The sequence below is a fragment of the Saimiri boliviensis genome, chromosome 15 (assembly GCF_048565385.1).
Source record: "Saimiri boliviensis isolate mSaiBol1 chromosome 15, mSaiBol1.pri, whole genome shotgun sequence".
Lineage (NCBI taxonomy): Eukaryota > Metazoa > Chordata > Mammalia > Primates > Cebidae > Saimiri > Saimiri boliviensis.
Window position 1 is genome coordinate 41,716,544 of NC_133463.1, and position 14,517 is coordinate 41,731,060.

Sequence of the window (14,517 nt, forward strand, 5' to 3'; positions counted from 1 at the left end):
ATAATTACTCTTCTGTCACGGTAACCATGATGCCTTCCACATTAATGATTACTCTGGAATTCATTTTTCAGTAGTGTTCATAGACCTTAAGAGATCTCTTCTGAAGCCTTTTGCTGCTCCAGCATGTGCCACAGTGCTAATAAAAATTTAGAATATTGGTGTGGTCAAGATGTTTTATTGATATGCACTTTTATTGTGTGTCAGGCTTTTGCCAAGCACTTGAACAACAATGATGAAAAAAAGACAGACTCTTTGGCTTTTAGTTTTGTTTTTTTGTTTTTGTTTTTTTAACTGTCTGATGATATAGATTATATGAATTCTGTATTATGTAGAGGAATGATAGAGTCTGAAGAGTACTTACAACAACTCATTATGACCTCAGGTTAGAGGATGGTTTTGAGGAGGCAAAGTTGTGGACAGTGAAAATTTGCATAGCTCAAGTGACAGCTGATTAAAAACTGGAACTAGATTTGAGATAAGAAGTTATAGAAATAAAAGGAGAAAGTCACTTTGAAAAATCTCAGGAAGTAGAATGAACAGGACTTGATTATTGTGTAGGAGGCAGAATGAGAGACGTAGAAGAGACTAGAAAGACTCTGATGGCTGGTGAGTTGGCTGAGTAGACAGTGGTTGGTATTAATGGAGATTAGGAAAATAGGATTAGCTGATTTGGTGAGGAAAAGATAGTGGATTCAATTTTGGAATGTCTAGGTTAAGGTGCCTGTGGAATTCAACTATCTAGGCTCATCAGGTAGTTGGAGTCTTTACTTCAGGTTAAGAGTCAGGATTGAAGAACAGATTTGAGGGTTGGCAGCATCAGATAGTAATGAAAGACATGAAAATAGGTAAAGTCCTTCAAATAGTATGTAGAATGAACACCACAGGGATTGTGGATTTTTAGAAAATCAACATTTGAGGGGTGAGCACAGCATAATCTGAAACAATAGATAGGATCAGAAGCTCTCAGTGCTTGAGAGGTGAATAGAGCTAAGATTTTCACAAGCTAGTGGTTAAGCTGAGCACAGTGGCACTTGCCTCCCAGCCACTTGGGAGGCTGAAGCAGGAGGATTGCTTGATCCCAGGAATTTGATACCATCCCAGGCAACACAGCAAGACTTCCGACTCTTAAGAAAAATAAAAATTAAAAAGTGAGTCATCCATACAGCCCCCAGATCTTGATTTCTAACACTACTCTTTAATCAAAGGAACCAGAGATCCCTGTAGAAATCTGGGGCAGGAAATACATAAGATGATCCTGGAGTACCTTGTATTGCCAGAAAATGAGAAACTGCTAAAAAAAAAATAACCAAACAAGCAGAAAAACAAATAATCTGATTTAAAAATGGGAAAATGAGCTTAATAAACATCTCTCAAAAGAAAATATAAATGCACAACACCACTAATGAGGAAGAGGCAGGAATGGAAGTGTGAGCAGCAACTGGATGGTCACCGTAGCCGGGACCACCACCCTCAAAGTGATAAAGCTGGAGCCCCAGCTCTGCAGCAACACGCTGATGATACAGAGGAGAGACCCAAATACTTCCAGTGAGAAGTGTAGGGAGAAAGGCAGTCCCAGGAACAGGCTGAGGCTGAGAGGCCTCCATGAACCTTAGGGGCCAACTGGTTGAAGATGAGCTGGATCATGCTCAGGAGCAGGTGGCCACTGCCCTGCAAAATCTGGAAGACATGAGAAAACCTGCTGCTGAGAGTAAGAAAGGTATAAAGGCTATTGAAATCTGGGCCTCAAGAGATGAAGAAAAGTCTGGGCATGGTGGCTCATGGCTGTAATCACAGCACTTTGGAAGGCCAAGACGAGCATGTTACTTGAGCCCAGGAGTTCAAGACCAGCCAGGGCAAAATGAGAAGCTCCTGTCTCTATTAAAAATACAATTAAAATAATATTAAAAAATAGCTGGCCCTTGTGGCACATTCCTGTAGTCTCAGCTACTTGGGAGGCTGAGGTAGGTGGCTCACCTGAGTGGGGGAAGTTGGGGCTGCGGTAAGATGAGGTCATGCCACTGCTCTTTAACCTAGGCATTGGAATGAGATCCTATCACACACACACACACACACACACACACACACACACACAGAGAGAGAGAGAGAGAGAGAGAGAGAGAGAGAGAGAGAGAGAGAGAGAGAAGAAAAACAAAAAGAAGAAGAAAAAAGAAGATAAAGGAAAGATGAAGCTCTGGGAAATCCAGCTCAAAGAAGCTCAGCACATTGAAGAAGAGGCAGATAGGAAGCGTGAAGAAGTGGTTTATACCCCAGTGATTATTGAAGAAGACTTGGATCCACAGAGAAAGGAGCTGAGCTGGCAGAGTCCTGTTGCTGAGAGGTGGATGAGCCAATCAGATTGATGGACCAGAACCTGAAATGTCTGTGTGCTGCTGAAGAAAAGTACTCTCAAAAAGAAGACAAATAATAATGAGATCAAGATTCCTACCGATAAACTCAAGGAGCCATGGACTCATAAAGATTTTGCTGAGAAATGAGTAGCCAAGTTGGAAAAGATGATTGATGATTTGGAAGATAAACTGAAATGCACCAAAGAGAAGCACTTCTGTATACAAAGGATGCTGGACTAGACTCTGCTGAAGGAGAGGTAGAGTGCCCCAGTCCCACCCTGCCCCTGCTCTTCAATCTAACTTCTGACTCCTCTGGAGGCCAGCCTTCCCCAAGCTGACATTGAAACTGAGGGCCGATCTGGAACTAAAAGGTTGCTTTCTCCTTTCACCACCCCTCCAGCCACCCCTCTGTGTCTTTTTCACCAAACTGACTGCCTCTTTCCAGAGACTTCAGTGGGGTTAGAAGCTGAGTACTTTCAGGAACAACATTGAAGGGAATGCAAACACAATGCAAAAAGTCTTTAAAAGCCACATTGTGATGTAAACACTTCGGTTTTTATTTGTTTTCTGCTTTTGTCTTCATTGGGTTTTGCGTGTGTGTTTGTTTGTTTTTTGAGACAGGGTCTCACTGAAACACCTGGACTGGAGTGCAGCATCACAAATATGCTCACTGCAGCCTAAACTTCCCAGGGTGAAGCTCCCAAGTAGCTGAGATTACTGAGTAGCTTCCTCAGCCTCCCTAAATATTGGAAGAAACCAACATGTCCTTCAATAAGTGAATGGATTAAACACATTGTTACATATGTGTTGAAAAAGTCTTCAGCAAGAGAAATGGAAAACACTATTCATCCATACAATAATATGAATTAATCTTAAATGCATTTTGCTAAGTGAGAAAAACACAGAGTAGAAATGCTATATACTGAATATACAGCACTCATAAGATATTCTGGAGAAAGCAGAAATGTAGATATGAAAAATCAGATCAGTGGTTTTCAGGAATTAAGAAAGGAAGATGTTTACTAGGGGAAGCACAGGATATTCTTTACATTGATGGAACTAACCCATATGGTACCAGAGTCATGAATATGTGACTCTATGCATTTATAAAAACCCACAGAACCTACAGCACAAACAGTAAACCTTTATAAATGAAAATTTCATAAAAATCAACCAGGAGGTCAAGGATACAGGGAATAAAATACAGATTGTGACAATGCTCTGTGATTTACTTCCAAAGAGCAGTAAGGGGGAATAAAAGTATCTTTAAAATGGAAAAACATGGCAGCCACCACCTTGAGCAAGTGATCAAAGTTAACATCACCCAAAATGGAACAAATACATTTTTCTGCACCTCAAATTTTTCTATGTTTTCTGATATACTGAGAAGGACACAATGTTGTTTCTATTCATGGCCAAAATACATAATATAAATTCAAGCATGAGAAAACATCAGGAAAAATAAAATAAAATTGAAGGACATTCTATAAAATAATGGGATTATACTCTTCAAAACAGTTAAGATCCTGAGAGTAAAGAGAACCCTGGTGCTGTTTAAAGGAGACTAAAGAGATGATATGACAACTAAATAACGTATGTGATACTGAATTAGATTTTAAACCAGAATAAATTGATCTATAAAAGGTATTATTGGGACAATTAAAATTTGAATGTAATCTGTAGATTAGAGCTGAGGCATGAATACTTTTTATAGTTCACTAGTGGATTTCCATATGCAGCCAAGTTTGACAACTAGTACAGTCCCTCCCCTGGTTTTCCTTCAGATTAGGTAGTTAGACCTACCTAGCCCAGTTAGACCAGGTAGTTTCTAACTCCACATAAATTGCATCAGGAATTTTAGGAAGCTCTGAAGACAGAGAGATTATAAAAATGTAATGCTATAAACCCAACATTGGCATACTTTGATGGTAATTAATAAGAAGAATTATTATGTAACTATATTAATGTAGTTGCAGATGACTTGAATGGTGGAAATAATTAATCTTCCTAAACACCACACACACACACACACACACACACACACACACACACACACACACGCCATTGCAGAGATCAAGTCAGTATGACACAAAAGTCAACTGAAAGGCTCCCAATGGCTAAAGATGAAATAAAATTGAGCAAGAAAATAAATTTATGTTGAAATATTACCCAAAGTATAAATAAATATACACAAGTCCATACTAATATAACTAAATGATTGAATATATAAATAGTGGAAGGACAATGAACAAATCTCCCATACGAACAAACTTAAATAATTTGTGTAGATGCCTTACCCTTAAGAAGGGGAAGCATAAATCCCATTACAAATATGTATATTCTTCTCCCAGCACATACTTATCTATTCTTTTCATATCTCAACTATAGATTAATTCAGGTCAACTGGAAAATGTGATCTCATCTGCAATAACAAATATAAGATGGTCTCTAGTAGAACAATTTCTTATAACTTCCAAGGCATAGAGATAAATCAAAGTGATTGAAAATGCTTACAGCCTCAGAATTGTCCCACCCTTGAGACTCAGTATGTAGTAGAGATTAACTTCTAACCTTATATACAGTGATCCTTCCTGAATGTCTTGGACAACACCTTTTTAGCTATAATGTCTCCCTGGAGATCACACTTATCTTTTAAGAAGTGATTATTTTATAAGAATAAATACAGGGAGCTGAGGTCAGCTATATATCTTCTAAGATATTTAACTAGAACATAGGTCTTGATATTGTGCGATGTGGAAACGCTGAGAAACAGGCAAAATATGATGTAAGCATGATTTTACCTCTTTTGTTTTCCTTCTTAGTGCTTTTATAGATCAGTACTTTTTATGCCTGCCCATGTAAGTAATCAAAACCTCTCGTGGACTCTTAGCACTCAGATCTACATTTTCTAAGCTGGCCTCAAATATTCTACCATCTTTCTCTGTCAGCAGCAAAAGTATATATATTTTTGGTCCCATTCCTTTATACTTTTTTCTTTTTTTCTTTGAAATGGAATTTTTTTTTTAAAAAAAAGGGCTGTGGTGCAATCTCGGCTCACTGCAACCTCCATCTCCTGGGTTCAAGTGATTCTCTGCCTCAGCCTCCTAGGTAAGTGGGATTGCAGGCATGCACCACCATGTCCACCCAGTTTTAAAAATATTTTTAGTAGCAGCACAATTTCACCATGTTGGCCAGACTAGTTTTGAACTCCTAACATCAAATGATCCATAGGCCTTGGCCTCCCGAAGTGCTGAGATTACATGTGTGAGCCACTGTGTCTCCTTCATATTTTTTAATGTTGCTATGGTGTTACTAGCTTCTTGCTAGGAAACACATCCTTTGATTTAGCAGAAACATTTTCCAAATAGCATCATAACACAAAAGGATAATTCTATAGGTAGAAATTTGGAGTTACTAGTCATTGAATAAGAGTAACTATTTCATATATGTGCTAAAATTTTTCAACTCTAGGTTAGAGCAAACAAGTGGCTTCTAGGAAGATTGCTGGGGTGCCTATGTGGATCACATACATGAGATGTCTATCATAAAAATTATATTCCTAGATATGTATTTTTGTATGTATGTACAAATTTCCTGCTTGGTAAACAGAGGTATTTAATGAGTTTAAAACAATTGTTAAAATCCAAAAGCAATGAAATTCTCATCCTAATATTTTTAGCATCACACAGAAATATATTGAAATTATTGGTAACATTTGCTGTAAACAATGTTGATCATTTAAATAACTTTGTGGTTATTAAATAACTTGTGGCTATCAAGTTATTTCATGGATAATTATTTCAATTTGCAAGGTTTGCTCACATTTCATATATCATAATTCTAAATCAACAAAAACCAATGCAGCAGTATGCTATGGACATAATATGGAAATTGCAGGTAATTTAGTCAATGGAGCACAAGAGCTAAGCATAAAGTAGACACTATGTGCTGTTAGAACCCACAAGTTCAAAGCCAATTCTAGGTAACCAGATCATCCAGGATAAAAGGCACTTGTATTAATTAGAAAGATAAAGGGTAAGTGGCTGTAGCAAAAGGACACACGAAAAAATGCAGTGGCTTAAATAAGATGAAAGTTTACTTTCCTTTCATGTGGGAGTTAGGCATGTCTATGCTGGTGGGCATGTCTGCTTTACATCATTGTGAGACCCAGTAGATTTCTTTTTCTCTGTTTAGTCCACCCATTCATTAGCATTATCCTAGTCTCCTGGGTCTAAGCTTTATCCCTGACACTTCTGTATTCCAGCTCAGAGGAAGAGAAAAAGAAAAGGGGACATCCTGGGCAAGCAATTTCCTTTTAAGCATGTGAAGTAGAAATCATACGCATTCTTTTTGCTCATATCCCAATAGAGAAAACCCGATCACACAGCCACCGTACAGAGGTGTAAATGCTGAACTTTTTTCTGAACATTGCTTTATAAGATGAAAAGCTGATCCAAAGTTGTTGGCTTAAGGAATTAAATGCAATAAGTATTGTAGTACCTATCCTATTGGTGTTTTGTTTTGTTTTGTTTGAGAAATAAACTAAATAAAATAATTTCTTCTTATGCAAGCCATGTAGTATCATTCCCTAAATATTAGGGTTCTTTCTTTCTCCAGATGGTTTTATCAAGCCTAGTGATATAGGTGATATAGGATTTGTTTGGCAAATTGGTGCGTGATGATATTTTCTAGAGATACAATGACTCAAAGTCCCTTTGAGCCCAAAGAGAACAATGCCTGTAAGTCAGTCAGAACTGGTGAGTAAAGGCTTCACCGCACAATGCAGTATTTTTTCTGCTAAAAAATAATTATTCCATCCTATGTGGAACCTGGTTATAGCCTTCAAATTGGAGAGAAATTGGATTTGGTATTCAAATATCATAGAATGTGACAGACTATTACTAGATGATATGGTCTAGAAAGCATGATACTAGTACTGAGTAAATATATTTGCAGAAAATTCAAGAAAAATAAAAAACATAAGAAGAGCTTTCTCTTCTTGGGTAGAATAGTTAGACTGATTTATTAGGGAAAGCCTTAGACCGTAACTGTATCGTATTTTGGCAAACATTATTTTTAATTAAAGATTTATAAAAAGTACTCAGTGTTTTTCTGTTAGGGATTTTATCTACCTGTGAAGATCTTCAAGAATATTATTTGTTGAATCAATGAAAGGTATTTATTTTCTAGGTTTATTTCCCCTCTTTTATGCTATTGTTGTGCCAGGGCATAGGAGAATTATTTTAAATGTATACCTACATGAATAGGAATGTGTAATACTTAAACATGTTAGCATCATGTTCTATATATAATTCAGTATTCAAGGCATATTCAAAACCCAGTCCAAATGCTAAAAGTAAATCCCTGTCAGAAATTTATTTCCTATCACACCATCAGTGTTTTCTCCTTTTTCTCAACAAACTGTTTTGGCACATGACATTTTCTGTATCATTCATGTGAAGTTTAGTTTGTAATATTTATACTTATGTCTTGTCTTCTCATCTAAGTGATGAATTAGTTGCCAAGCAGGGATGTGGCTTATACTTCTTTTTCTAGACAGTGCATGGAGGTTTTAAGCTCTAAGTATTTTATAGACTCTGAAAAGAACTTTTCAAACATGCAACCCTGGTTTTATTTTTTTGTCATTTTTTCCCTATTATATCTTAAACAAATATATATTTGTATTTAGGGAAATAAATTATTAAAAGTTACACAATATTAATCAAAAATTAACATGTCAAAACATAAAATGCATTAAAATACCTATCTCCACAAGGCTTCCATCCAGAGATGTTCTAAAATGTGTTGATAATTATCTTGCAGATTCCCCAAATCTCTTCAAACTGCCAGAAAATGAAAAGCCAGGTAAGGTAAAGGATAATCCGGGAAATTAATAATATTTTTGACAAACAACAAGAACCAGAAAAAGTAATTGAAGACTAAGATTTCCCATATAATGATAATGGTTCACACTAGTGTAATGCTTGCTATGCCCAAACACTGTCCCTAAAACAAGTACTGAAGGGTAAATGCTAAATATTCCCACTTTGGAGATGAGAAAGCTGAGACACAGAAAAGTCAAATCACTTCTCCCAGGATTCAAAGTCGAGATTTCAATTGAGTGATTCTAGTTTAAATTCTAGCTTAATTTAAGGAAGAATCTACTCTGGTTAACACCTTATATGCGACCTGTGTAATGTTGTAGTGCTAATGCTATTATTTGCTGAACACTGCTATCCTGGGACAGGCACACGACTGTTAATATTTGAGGATTCCTGGGCATTGGAGCTCTCAGTCCTCCCTGTGGCACCCCTCCTAGCTCCCAGGTCTTTCATTTCATAGATTTAGTTAATACTGAAAATGACAATAAAAGGCAACAGATAAAATTAAGGTAAAATTGATTAAATTGACAAGTGACTCCAGGATAAGAAGAATAAATTTAGAAAGCAAGAACCAGAGGAGAGGGACGGTGGGATGAAGATCAAACAGGAAATGGAGGGGAGTTTGCAGTTGAGAATTTAGAAAATAGTTCAGAGATGGAGGGTGAGGCTGCTACCCTCTTTTCTTTTAGGGCTTCTAGACCCAAGTGGGGCCCCCAGACTTTGAACCTAAGGAGGTCTTGTGCTTTAAAAGACTTCATTTATCAGAGGCACAAAATGTTATTAAGGTAAAATGAAATATGCAGAATAATTAAGAACTACCTGTTCAACCAAGCAACAATACTTTGTTATATAGGATCTGTTGTATGGGATATGAGACATATTGACTACAGTATTTCAGCTAATTATTTTGGATTAGACAGGGTAGTTCTAGGTTCTAATAGCTCAGGATCACTATATGTTAAAAAGTCCTGGAAAATGTTGCACGTTCACTTGGTGCTTGCTTGACATTTTCCTCTAATATTACTTAAGTGCTCATAGATTTATCACTGGTCACATGTAAAAGAAATGCTCTTTTTTCTGATTTGAACTTCAGCTTTACCTCTTACATGTTTCATATCTGCATTTGTCTCAATGTGACATATTGCAATAAGCTTGTTGCGAATAAAATTGACAGATTTTCAGTTGTGAGTCTCCAAACAAGTAGAAAAGCCCTCCTCTTCAGCATTTGTTTCATTGTCTAGTGCTATAAAAAAAAATTCTCATGGTCCTGGCTATTATAGAAATCCTTAGGAAGATAATAAAAAAGAGAATAATTTCTAGGAATGCAGCTACTATTTCCTAAAGATTTCAAAAGAAAATATGGCTGGAAGAGATGTTCTATGCTTAGTTAATAAAATTACAATGGTTAAGTTTAACATGATCAGAAAATGAATTGTTTTTTTTTTTTTTTTCATTTATTCTTCATTCCATGGTTAAGACTGCATTCTGTGGAGACAGGAAGCACAGTAATAAATTTTGAGAGAGTTATTGGAAGCCAATACACTCAGACACCATGATGGATGATCCAGAATCGTGGGTGAAGATGTAACCAGTGTTAAGTAAATGGTATCAGGGAATTGCAGAGATAAGAAGGTCCATATTATTTCAGTATGAATAGGTTCCAAAGAGCCATGACATTGTAATAATGGTGTTGTTACCTTTTTCTTGATGAGGTAAATATAAAATTCTCTAGTATTAATACATTTTGAAATAAAGAAAAGGAAGAGATGGTTTTTGGACTTAAAAAGATGCCTGGAGGATCTTTGCATGCCTGACTGAAAAATAAACAACTATATAATCCTTGCTTTTCCATCTTCTAGGCTAAATAGTCATTAATATATAGTAACAACTTATATAAGCCCATGAGTTTTAAATTACACATTTCAATTAAAATGTTTACACTGGTAGAAACCCACCAGAAGTATTTCTCCAGGACCCTGCTTACCCTTCAGGGTGCACCGCCTTCTGGAATATTGAGAGAGAGAAAGAATTTTAGGAAGTTTTTGTTGCATATCATGAAAAGACTTTCCTTTTGGTACCTCTTCAAGAAATTTTATTCATGATTTAAATCATTGTTCTGCATGTCAGATTGATATATCCTGTATAAACCACACCCATTTTACAAATGAGAAAGTTTAGAGGAAACAAAAATATTTTCTAGAGATTGCACAGCACTAAAGAATGAAGCTGAGGTTTGTGTCATGATTTATCTGATTCCAAAAGGCATTGTCTCTACCACACCACACACCTTATTCTTCTTCTGATGAATAATTCAGGCTGTCCAGTTTTAGTGATAGCAGGCTATTGCTTTACTAGGATACCAAAACAATCTCACATTAATTTGAATGATTAAATGTTATTCACTAATAGAGGATAAAATCACTAGGATTGTTAGGTCAGCTATTCTCAACAGTTGTCTTGTACATCAATGAGCATTTGTTGCTGTGGGTTTGATTGGGTGTATATATTCTCTAGAGTCCTACCATCATCTTGCTGAGTTTCTCTGTGCAAATGTTGAGGACTCGGGTCTGGACATATTTCTCTTCTGTTTAGTTTCTGATTCCTCAGTCAACTTTGACTATATAGACATCTATTGACTTTGCTTTTAGGCAGCTTGGACAGTATAGGCATCTCTTGTCTTTTCTTTTTATCACCTTAATTTTTTTTTCTATTTTGATTTTTTTAAATGTAGGTTTTTTTTTTTTTATTTGCAACTCACATAAATTAGCAACTAACATTTCTCAATTTACATTGTTCTTTCCACAAACTTTTTCTGGTATTTTATTCTTTTGACAATAAAATAAAGCCTTTAATAGTTACAAAAACAATCCACCCATCTTCCACTGTGAAGCTGCCTGAAAGTAGTAACTCTTTCCCTTTCTCTCTCACCCATAACAGCATGCTTATGAGTCAATACTTAATTTTTTTTTTTCCTAAAGAGATTATAGGTGGGCCTAGCCTGTATTTTTGTTGTTGTTGTTGTTGTCATATACATACACACACACACACACACACACACACACACATATATATATATATATATATATATATATATATATATATATACTTAAAATTTTTTTAAAAATTTTTTTATACTTTAGGTTCTGTGGTACATGTGCAGAACATACGGGATTGTTGCATAGGTACATACATGACAATGTGTTTTGCTGCCTGCATCCCCCTGTCACCTATATCTGGCATTTCTCCCCAACCTCCCTACCCCTGCTGTCTCTCTCCTAGTACCCCCCAACAGACCCCAGTGTGTGATGTTGCCCTCCCTGTGTCCATGTGTTCTCATTGTTCAACACCTGTTAATCACCTTAATTTTAGCATAGGCAGGACCCGCCCATATATGATTGGATAAGTATTTGTTGAATAAATAACAGAGTGAATGAATAAATAAATCAGTCAAGTTACATCACTATCTGAATAATTTTAGGTAAATACTCTTATATGTAGTAGAGATCTATATATTATCTATGGAGATCTATATTATTATAGATCTCCATAGATAATATAATAATAATCTATATAGATCTATAATAATCTCTAATAATAATCTATATAGATCTCTACTACATGTAAGAGTATTGACCTAAAATTATTCAGTTAGTGATGTAACTTGACTGATATATGGATTATATATATAGATTATATATAGATCTATATAGATTATATATAGATCTCTACTATGGTTTATTTATAAAAATATTTAAAGTGTTAAGTATTTCCTTATTCTTAATAAGTGCTTAAAATTGATAAAATAAAGCAAAATTAAAAATTCATGTAATCTAATGTAAATTTTGCTAGAAAAGTGGATTTTTAAAAAAAATTAATTAGTTTTATTTCAGAGAATTCAGCTTCTGGGTCATGGCCTCTGGCTTTCATATGTTAATGAATCATTGTACTTTTCAAAGGTATTGGTGGGGAAATCTGGGAGCAAGGCTAAAGCCCTAATTGATCCAGAGCTCAGGCTGATCAATAAGAAAACACAATGAGTTTCCAGCAATATGAACATTGTTTCTACCAGTACTGATAATCTAATTTATTATTTAAAAAAATAATGTCTTTGCTCTTATTAAAGGTTGTATTTCTTCTAGTATGAGGAGGCAAGTAGAGTAGAATGAATAGACTCTGCACAGGAGGTTTATACTTAGAAGTTTAAACCTCAATACAGTGCATTCAATACAGGGAATAGAATTATGATTATCACCCATTAGTCACTCAAATAAAAATGTTCAACGAATGAATTGATTAAATGATGTATAAAACATTTTGCAACTGGCTTCATAACAGTTACTTTATTGATTTCTTTGTACAATGCAACCTTTAATATTAATTATCCAGGATGCTTAGGTAGATGCCCAATTAAAGTGATAAAACTGTTCTATCATTTTGCTTTTTAATTACTTGAAATTATCTTAATACAATTTCCAACTCACTTTGTATATTTCTTCATATATTGTGGAAGCCAAATTTATATTCAAGAAGTTGAAAATAATTTTTGGCTAATGACTAGAGATAGTTTCCCTGCTATACCAAATAGTGGTTGGGAATGAATTCTTTACACGATTTAATGCCATTCTGATAGCAGATATCTACTTTCTCAGTTAACTGCTGTTGGGGAAATAATATTAATTAGAGAAGCATGTTTTACTGACTCAAAAAATTCTTTACAAAAGTAACAAAGAGCACAGTTTTATGATTAAATAAGCATTAAACCAGAATGTGATATGCATCAAATAAGCATTAAACCGGAAGGTGATATGCATCATAGGCAATCTCCTGAAAGTTTGCAAAGACAGAAAGAACCTGCCCATTTCATATAGGCAAGCCCTCAAGTAAGAAGACTTGATAGGATCATTTTGTCACACATAGTTCATCCTACGTTCACCTGATAATTGGGGTAATCATCTATGTTACCTAATGCGCTTTATCCAGAGGAAAAGCAGACTTCTCAAATCTTAATGAAAAAGGTAGCTTTGCAAGAGCAAGCTGCCCACCAAAGTTAAATTGTGCTGAGAGGGATGCTATCTCCCTTGATATATACATTTCAAAGAGAATGCTTCCAGGTCCTTGAGAAAGACATTCCTGGGTCATAAAGCTGACAAAAGGCCTGTCTAGTTTCAAAAGGATTTATATACATTTCAAATAGAGTAGAAAGTACTTATAAGTTTTCTGAAGTATGTTCTCCAAGGAAAAGGAGGGGAGGGAAATCGCTTTCCTCTTTTTCAACAGGGGAATGAAGCTTCTTACTTACTTTTAAAAAAAAAAATTAGGCTTATTGAGGTATAATTTGCATAAAGTTCACTCATCTTTAATTTTACAGTTCAATGAATTTTGACAATGTATATATTCATGTAATCATCATTACAATGAAAATGTAGACATTTCTGTCAATCCAAGTAGATCCCTCTACAATCCATCCCCTTCTCCACCTCACCTCCCTGGAAGTTTTGCCTGTTTTAGGTCTTTTTTTTTTTACCCCAACAGTATTGAGATATAATTGACAAATAAAAATAGAATATATGTAGAGTGTACAATCTGATGTTTTGAAGGCCTGGAACCAACCCAAATGCCCATCAATGATAGACTGGACAAGGAAAATGTGGCACATATACACCACGGAATACTATGCAGCCATAAAAACACGGAGTTTGTGTCCTTTGTAGGGACATGGATGAATCTGGAAACTATCATTCTCAGCAAACTGATACAAGAACAGAAAATCAAACACTGCATGTTCTCACTCATAGGCAGGTTTTGAACAATGAGAACATATGGACACAGGGAGGGAAGCATCACGCAATGGGGTCTGTTGTGGGGGACTAGGAGAAGGAGAGCAGTAGGTAGGGAGTTGGGGAGGGATAACAAGGGGAGAAATATCTGGTGATATTTAGGTGACAGAGGGATGTAGGTGACAGAGGGATGTAGGCAGGAAACTACATTGCCATGTATGGACCTATGCAACAATCCTGCATGTTCTGCACATGTACCCCAGAACCTATAAGTACAATAAAATATATATTTTATAAATATATAAATATATACATATGTATATATAAAGGATGCATTGTGAAACAATCACCACAGTCAAGCTAATTAACCTAGTTATTATTGTTAAAACTCATGCTCTGAATGAGGAGACCCCCCAATGAGAGTGGAGGAATAGGATTTGGCTTTATAGGTTTGAGGTAAACAGTGGAAAGCTACAGAAGATACATTTTAGGGCGATTTTTGCAAGCTGG

General features: G+C 35.7%; 1 pseudogene; it reads left to right on the top strand.

Annotated features, from left to right (window-relative positions):
• The first annotated feature begins 1,442 nt into the window (after window positions 1-1,442).
• On the top strand, window positions 1,443-2,609 carry LOC101051464 (tropomyosin-like; annotated as a pseudogene).
• Window positions 2,610-14,517: the final 11,908 nt, after the last annotated feature.